Raw genomic sequence first — 9,939 nt, 5'->3', positions numbered from 1 at the left:
TGTCTTATATTGCATCGAATTTTGTTGCATCAACTTTTGCATCCTATTTTGTATCCATTGTTGCACCCATGTTTACGTCCACTTTTGCATCCCTTTTTGCATCTTATTTTGCTTATTTTTTTTGCATATATCATTACATCCACTTTTGTTGTGACACAATTTGTGCCATGTTTTGTACTTACTGTTGTACCCACGTTTGCTTCCAATTTTGCATCAAATATTGCATCTATTTTTGCATCCACTTTTGTGTTGGGTTTTGCGTCTCAATTTGTATATTTTTTTCATACACTTCCACTGCATCCATATTTTTCATCCAATTTTGTTTTTCTTGTTGCACCCATGTTTTCATCCACTTTTACATCCCTTATTGCATCTAAGTTTGTATATTTTTTGTATCTGTTATTACATCCACTTTTGTTGTGCCATATCTTGTGCCTATCGTTAAAACCCACATTTTCTTCCACTTTTGCATCAAATATTGTTTATGTTTTTTGCATCCCATTTTGCATTTACTTTTACATCCACTTCTGATGCGTCCAATTTTGCATCTAATTTTGTGTCCACTATTACACCCTTTGGTCCATGTTTACATCCAATTATTCCTCCTTTTTGCATCCAAGTTTGTGTCATTTTTTGCGTTCGTTGTTGTATTCACATTTGTTTCACCACAATTCATAATAAGTTTTATGCCTACTATTGCACCCATGTTTTCTTTCACTTTTTCATCCATGTTTGCATCCTATTTTGTGTCAAATTTGCATAAACTTTGCATCTACTTTTTCATCCACTTTATGTCAAGTTTTTTGTCTTGTTTTGCATCTACTTATGTTATGTCCACTCTTCATCTAATTTTACGTCTATTTTTGCCCCCATTTTTTTGTTCACTTTGGCATCCCTTTTCCAACATTCATCATATTTTTTGCATTGATGATATTTCTTATGACATTGACAATTATGCACAACTAATGACAATGTCAATAATTATGAAGATGATGATAATGAAGATGATGACGATGACATGAATTGTGATTATTATGATAAATATAAGGATGATAACGACAATGAGGGTTATAATGACAATGATGATGATGACACTGATGATGACGATGCTAATGACCTTGGCCAATATTCCCAATTTTTAAATGTTGTCATGGTCATAATCATAATCATTATCTTTGGTGTCGTCTTCGAATTCATCATCATCTGATCATTATTTTCATCTTGGTCATCATCAACAACAATAATGGCATGAATGATGATTATGATGTTCATGACGAAGATGACAACAATGATGATAGAAATTACATTAATTATGATGACGAGGATGATGAAAATTATAATGACGATGATAATGGTAGTGATGACGATGATCATCGATCATCTCTAAAAAATAAAGTCGTTATTTCTCTTGCATATATCATGTGTCCTAACAACCCTTTTCGAGCACTCGTAATATTTTTTGGGTTGATGATATTTCTTACAACACCTATAATTATGAACAATTGATAACAATGTCCATAATGATGATGATGATGATGACGATGACGATGACATGAATGGTGATTATGACGATAATGCAATGATGACAATAATGACGACGATGATGGTGGGGATGATGAAAATAATGAAGATGATGACACTCCCTCTAAACTAGGGAGGTACTCATAATGAGACAAAAAAGTACTCTCAAGTTGAAATATTCATATAAGAAGGGATCTAGATTGATAAGCATCAACAATTATTTACATCATCACAACCAACATTGTCATAATAGCAAATCCTTGACTAACAAGTTCTATCTCTCCATTAGATCATAGCACAATTTTGGGAGGCATAAATTTGGACACCACTGCCTCTTTCGACACTTACTCCACCAGGATTTTCACCAGTTATGTCCTCACATGATCATTTCCTAATCTACTGTCATAATATTTGACACCAGGAAATGTCGATCCTCATGACTATTCTTATCTTAGATTAATGTACTTGAATTATGGTGGTTAGTCTTATTCAAAGTACAAATTATCAAAGAATATTGGTCCCAGATGTTTATGTAATCCACCATTCTCCCTACCGGTGTCTTTACTAGGCTTACTACTGTTAGTCCTGGCCATAGTACATGACACATGGATAATATGGTGTCCACCTTCACTCACTCTCAGCTAGGGAGGAGACATCCACAAGCATAAGCTTTTCTCAAGAATACTCATCATTTTCATAGAGAATAACATCATTAATTTGTTTTCATCACATGACGCCTTTATGATTAAGCATTCATAGATTTGTGGCAAAATATTTCCCCTTTTTTCATTTGTGATCAAAGAAAATAAAAAGGTGAAATCCAAAATCATTAAAGATACACTATAATGATTTATCTAAGTCTAAACTCTAAGGTTGAAGTGAAAATTCATGTAAATGTTATATCTATGAGTTGTGCCAAACTTATGAAAACCTTATTCCCTAAGTCCTATATATAAGAAAAATCAAAAGAAATAAAAATAAGGCCCAATGAATGGTAACTCATGTATTCTCTCCCTCTTTGGAAAATATATGAATATATACACTCCTAATCACACTTGATCACATGTTTGTGATGGTTAAATCATGAATGCCTCTTTCCCCTTGCATTTTCACTTCATCATTTAAGCACCTAATTGAGGACCTAGGGAATGTTTGTTGCCTAAGGGTTTCATGTCTACTCTTGATTTACTAATGTCACACAACGGTCAATTTATGTGACAAAGTGAAATACTTAAGTTTGTGGAGTTATTAGAACAATGTATTAAGTTAGTCACCACACACACATGTATTACATCTCATTGATCCAAATGTGGGTTGGAGACTCATTGCTTGAGAACTTTAATGCAGACTACTTCAGGGCTTTGATGGTATAGCTTACAAAATCTCTTGGTAAACATTGTGATTCATCCTTTCTTTTCCTTGAGACACTTGATACTATTTAAGTCACTCCCAATAATCCATGGATATGGGGAGTATAAATTACTTGTGTTGGAAATAGAATTGAGAAATAGAGGTTTTCCATTTGCGATATTGGAGTCATAAACATTGGATACATGGTAGTAGTCCTCGATGTCAATTAACTAAATTATATTGTCATAATACAAAAAGAGGTAAACATATTGGTAACCTTGATGTCCTGATCATTCCAAATAATAGCCATTCCACCCAAGTATCTCTAAGCATCAATCACTACTACTTGGAAATTCCTCCCTCATTTGCTAATTATATGAGGTATAACCTCACTTAATATTTTTGTTTCTTATATCAAAATTATTGATGGGTGTTTTCGTACCATTTTTCTTTTAGGAGTCTTTGTTTTCCTTTACTATTGAGGCCCCTCATGCTCCATGAGACTATTTCCATGGAAAATTTACACAGAAAGGAAGTATAATGTGACTAAAAAAAAACATGTTTCAAGATTTAAGTGCTTGGACAATGCCACTTCATGACTCCTATATTTCCTTAACTTGGGACCGAATGGTGAACTTGATGGCCTTAAGGGAAATTGACCAATGAAAATCTCAAAAAGAGGTGACTTTTGACTTTATCACATACAAGTTAATATACTAAAAAAAAATATCCATAATAATTTCATCAGTCAATGAATCATTAAAAAAAATATTCGAAACAATTTCATCAGAAAATGAATCATTACATTATAAAATACGATCTATAAGCCTTTTGGGAACTTTTTGCTAAACCATGCTCAAAACCAATATATTTAATATTAATATGGAACAATAATATGGACAATAACACATTTTCATAAATTAAATAGCAAAAAAATTAAAAGCATGCAACTAATGAGAGTGACCACTCAAGGCCACCATAAGACAATTAATCTATTAAGACCAAGATTAATGGGGACAAAGATCTACAAAGGACAAAGACAAACCTATTTTAACTTTATTTTTTTATTAGGTGTAAGTTGAACATCTCAAGATATAATGAAGAGCAGAATTAATTTTATTGCATTGAGAAAACCCAAGCACATTCTATTACTTAGCAAGGAAGAGATGTATAATACCCATCTCACCGACATAACACATGGCATTAAGTTACTTTTTTATATATAACTTAAACTTCTATCATAAAATCACAAATTTAGCATGAATGGAGTGTTTAAAATATTTTTTTAAAAAACAAAATATAATTCTTGTTATAAAAAAATACTGAAAACTAATTATATCTTTTTAGAAAATTAAAAAAATACTAAAACTAAATATATATTAAAAAAAAATAAAACATAAGCAAATATATATATATATATTTAGAAATTTTTTAAACACTTCCCTCCACTCTAAGAAGCAAAAATAATAATAGAAATAAGGACAAACAAAAAATCTTCCTTTCCCTGGTAAGTGTTTCCCACCATTCATTCCACTCACTCGAGTTATTGCATAAAACAAAGATAAGTGTTATTTCACACTCTTTTGACAAAGCCTATTGAGCTTTGCCTGTGATATATCTATTCCTTGATGGAGTCCTTGATATATTTATCAAGTTTTGATTCCGTGGAGATTAATTAGAGCAAAGAAAACATGAGACTCTTAATTTCAAGTTCAATGCCTCTGATGGTGGACACGAGGCAAGGGAGGTGTTGCTATTGTGGTCATAAATCCAAGTTCATTGCCTCTAATGGTGGACGAGACAAGGGAGGGGGTTGCGGTCGTGGAGTTTTCTCTTTTATATTATATTTAGGGAGTTCAAAGCAATTTGAATGGAATCATTGTCATCACTAGGTATAATGGATTAAGTGTGATAATGGATAAACTGAAGTAATTATTTGTGAGCATTTGTTCTTGAACGAACATTAGGATCCATTTTATCATAGAGAAAAGTACATGCATTAAAAACAACTCGATATTTCATGTCACATTCATATTGTATGCGACTTATTTTTCATTAAAAATAATTTACTTTCTTCGTGTGACATTCTTTTTTTGTTAAATTTTTTTCTATTTCTAATTTTAATTACAATTGTAATTTGAAATAAAGCTTCCAGTAACTCTTAATTTACCAATCATGCATGGAAATCATAAGAAACATTCACAATATAATATGAAGAACAAATGGGTACCTACTTCATATGCATTAAAAAGTGCTTCTACTACTTAATGTGAATTACAAGTGTAATCTTAGTTGGATCTCCAATATATCTTAAACCATATTTTCATTTTATTTTTTAGTACTATTAAATTTTATTATGTCCTACCTCATTTTATGGTTAGCATTGTAATAAAAATATGCATTGTGTTATAGAATTAGTACTAACATGTAATATATATATATATATATATATATATATATATATTATATTATATTTTATTTTATTTTATTTTTATTTTTATTTTTCTTTTTATTTTTGTTTTTATTTTTATTTTTATTTATTTATTTATTTATTTTCTTCAGAACACTACAAGTAATGACCACGAAGATGATGATATAGACTATGTTTAGATTACATCATATATCAGAGATGATGATGATGAGTATGGCGATGGCGTTGGTGATGATTATGTGGATGATATTATGAGGATGTTCAGAAAGATGATCACGGAAATGATCATGAGGATGATCTTGACTATGATTTTTGTGGTGCTAGCTAGCCATGCATTATTTTTTATATTTAGCTGGGATGTCTTAATATGGTAATCATATATTTGAATTTTAGTTGATTCGAATAATAATGATGATACTATCGGTACTATCTTGTTACCTTGTGAATATGTTGAAAATTGTTTACATTTTTTTGTGAAGAATTATTGTTGAATTGAGGCTTCTGTGATCCATATCAAGTTTAAGAGAAATTCTTCGGCGTAAATCACAAGATAAAACATTTGTCGACGCGTTTCGAACCAACTAGCGTGGTTCATCGTCAGGACAAGTTGAAGAGACAGATCCAGCTTAGCATGTTAAATAGTTTGAGCAGAGCCTCCAACGACTATCACGACTAACGGCTACTTTTGACTATAGGACCAGAGTCAAAATTAGTTATCCTAGGTGACCAATAAAAATATATAAATTAATTTAAATGGTGTTTAAGGTTAGTTAAAAAAGGGGTATAGTTTGTTAATTAAAAATTACCAATTAGCTAGAAAAAGGGGGATAAGTTGTATAATTATACATAACAACTAAAAGTTAGTTAGAGTTAATAAAAATAATGGATCGAAAAATAAAAAATAAATAAATAAATAAGTAGTAAAAAAAAAAAAAAAAAAAAAAAAAATATATATATATATATAAATATAAATATAAATAAATAAAAACAAAACAATTAATAAATAATTAAATAAATAAATAAAAATAAAATAAAGTAAAATAATAAAATAAACAGATAAATAATAAAAATAGAAATAATTTTATTAAATAATTAAATAATTAATTTATTTTTTAATTAAATAAATAAAAATTAATAAATTAATAATAATAATAAATAAATAAACAAACAAATAAAAGAAAAAATAAATAAATAAAAAATAAAGATAATAGCAATAAAATTAAAATTAAAAATTAATAAGAATAAATATAAATATATATCTATATATATATATATATATATATATATATATATATTTTAATTAAGAATGTTCTAAACGGTATTAAAAATAAAAATAAAAACTAATAATAAATAATACTAATAATACTAATAATAATAGAATACTATTAACTTTAAAAATAAATGAATAAATAATTATACCGCGTCAAAAGGAGAAACTCTAGGATGAAGACAAGGCGTCAAGGAAAAAGATCCGCGAAATAAAGAGAGAACATCGAAAGCTAGAAAAAACAAGACTAGGAAGAAAGGGCAGGGATCCAGCAGCTACTGATCTTCCAGCCGTCATCTCTATTGAGATTGTTCGGCCTTTTTTCAATTTCAATAGCTTCCCTGAATTTACGGTGATGGAACTGCGCAACCTTGGCAATAACTTTGGCCTCCTCAATACACACCTGATGCTTGGTCTTTTCCGCATGCTCTGCTAACGCTGAAGACTTGGTTCTGCCATGTCTTAGGTCAGCTACATGTTCACTGACCCTTTGCTGAATGGAGCGCCCTGTTTCCCCGATATAGGGTGTCCCACAGGAACAAGGGATCAAGTATTATTGTGTTGATTAGATTCCTATTATTTTATGGATGTTGTGAATTTACCTTAGAGTAATGATATCTATGAAACATTTTTATTTGGTAATCATACATTGACTTTTAGTTGATTTGATTAAATATGATGATGATATTATCATTTTTATCTTGTTATTTTATGTATATATTGAAAATTATCAATATTATTTTGATGGAGAATTATTATGTATGATGATATTACTATCATTTGATGGATGTTGTGAATTTACCTTAGAATAATGGTGTTCATGAAAGATTTTGAATTGATAATCACACATTTGAATATTAGTTGATTTGATTAAAGATGATGAGGATATTATTAGTATTATCTTGTTACTTTATATATGTGTTGAAAATTGTCAATGTTTTTGGATGGAGAATCATTATGTATGATGATATTACTATTTTTGGATGTAATGTTGTGAATTTAACTTGGAATTATGATATATGTGATAAGTGTTTTATATTGAAAATTGTCAATGATTTTTTGATGGAGAATTGTTATATATGAGGATATTGCTATCTTTTTTATGAATGTTGTCAATTACCCTTAAATTTATTTACAAATATTAAGTTATCAATTTGAATTGTGATATCTTCTTAAATGGTTTATACATGAAAATACCTCCTCATCATCTTGGAGGAGAATATTATGTTGTTGGTTGAAATACCCCTTTCTCCTAGACTATATAAGACTATAATACAAGTTATGTACCATGAGGACCATATTATCCTAGTCTATAACAATTTGTCCCCTTCATCTAACTTCTGTTACCAAAATTCTCACTTGAGGAAAAAAGCTCGAGTTAACTAGAATTTGACACTCTTGTTCACTTTCGGAAACTCATATGGTGGAATGTGATCTCTTTATGCTCATCTTTAGCTTTTTCTTAAAAACGAAAAGCATACAAAAGTGGGAAAGAGCCATAAAGCACGGGGAAGATTTTTCCTAAGCACAAAAGCATCTAAAAAGTGGAAAATGTTATTTTTATATGAGGAAACATTATTCACCCAAAAACTTTTTCCCAAATTGAACTAATGAGGAATTTGGGAAATATTCATAGCCTTCACTTTCCTATATATTGGAGGCTTAGCCATTGAGAAAAGGATGAGAATTCTTGTATTGTCACGCTGTTGAGATCTATCTTGAGAGGGAGAGTTTTGGAGCTAGGAGTTGGGGGAGGTGCTGCTGCAACTACATGTGATGGTTGTAAGTTTCCTCCAACTCTTTTATTAATATAGATCGATTATCCTTCCTTCCATATGCTGCTATTCATCCTTTACTTATTCTATTTAACTAATGAATGTATGGGATTTTAGTTTATATTTATTTATTTAGTAATATTTATATGTTTATGATAGTTTCGATTATCAAGATATTATGCTGTGAAGGTTGATTTTTTCTCTCTCTTATGTGTAGGACAAAGCTTTGGAGCTAGCTAGGAGCGCTTCCCAACTACACTAAAAACTCAAACAAGACCTGCATGCAAGGACTCACAGGAATTCCTTCTATTTTTCTTAATCTATACTCTACATCTTGATCTACTAAGAATCTTGATCCTTAGAACAACCTTTCTCTTAATCGGTCTGTCCTAAGTTTTTGGGATAAACTTAGAGGGTTTTATGTTCATCTAACCGTGCATTAAATCCTACAGGGAAATGATATTTAGAAACTGTAATATATTTCACTATTTAATTGAAATTAGTAAAATGAACCCATAAAGGGGGTCATAAATGGAAAAAAGAAGTAAAACTCTAAACAAGAAGCTAAAAGTGGATGTAAAATTGGGAGTAGAATTGGATGTTAAACTAGCCATCAAAACAAAATGCAAGCAATGACACAAAAAGGGTTTTAAAGTAGAATTAAAAAAGGGTGCAACACTAGACACAAAGAAGGAACAAAATAGGGCATACAAAAGGATACCAAATTGGGTGCAAACAAAGATGCAAAAATGGACACCAAAATGAGGATGCAAAGAATGGGTAAAATTAGGATGCAAAATTGGGTACAAAAGTGATGTAAGAAAAGACACAAAATAAGATGTAAAATGGAACTAAAAAAGCGTGAAACCAAAGATGCCAAAAATAATGCATAACTAGATGAAAATTCAAACTAAAATCTAAGTGCAAAATGAGATGCAAATGTGGCAGAAATAGAGATGCAAATTTGAATGCCAAAAAGGATGCAAAATTAGACACCAAAAAGGATGAAAAATTGGACATAAAAAATGGTGCAAAATTGGACACAAAAGTAGAAAAAATGGTGCAAAAATGGGCATAAAAATGGCTCGAATTTGGATGCAAATTGAGATGCAATATTGGATGCAAAATGAGATGCAACAAATGATTCAAAACTTGGTGCAAAAAGAAATGCAAAAGTAGACGAAAAAATGGCTCAAAATTGAACGTAACATTAGACACAAAATGGGATGCAAAGGTGGACGCAACACATGGTTCAACATAGGATGAAAAATTTGATGCAAAGGTGGACGCAACACATGGTTCAACATAGGATGAAAAATTGGATGCAAGAAATGGTGTTAAAAATGATGCTAAATTGGATGCAACAAATGATGCAAAATATGGTGCAAAATAGGATGCAAAACAGGGAGACAAATAAAATGCAAAAGTTGATGCAAAAAATGGTGCAAAAATGGATGTAAAATTTGGCACTAATTCATATTCAACATATGGTGCAAAATTGGATGCAAAAGAAGTGTAAAAAATGCATAAAAATTGGTGCAAAAATAGATGTAAAAATATGTACAAAATTAGAAGCAAAAAATGGCATAAGACTA

The sequence above is a fragment of the Pinus tabuliformis genome, chromosome 6, assembly GCF_031772625.1.
Source record: "Pinus tabuliformis cultivar Carrire ecotype Pingquan chromosome 6, CPIR1, whole genome shotgun sequence".
NCBI lineage: Eukaryota > Viridiplantae > Streptophyta > Pinopsida > Pinales > Pinaceae > Pinus > Pinus tabuliformis.
This window is presented reverse-complemented; position numbering follows the sequence as displayed.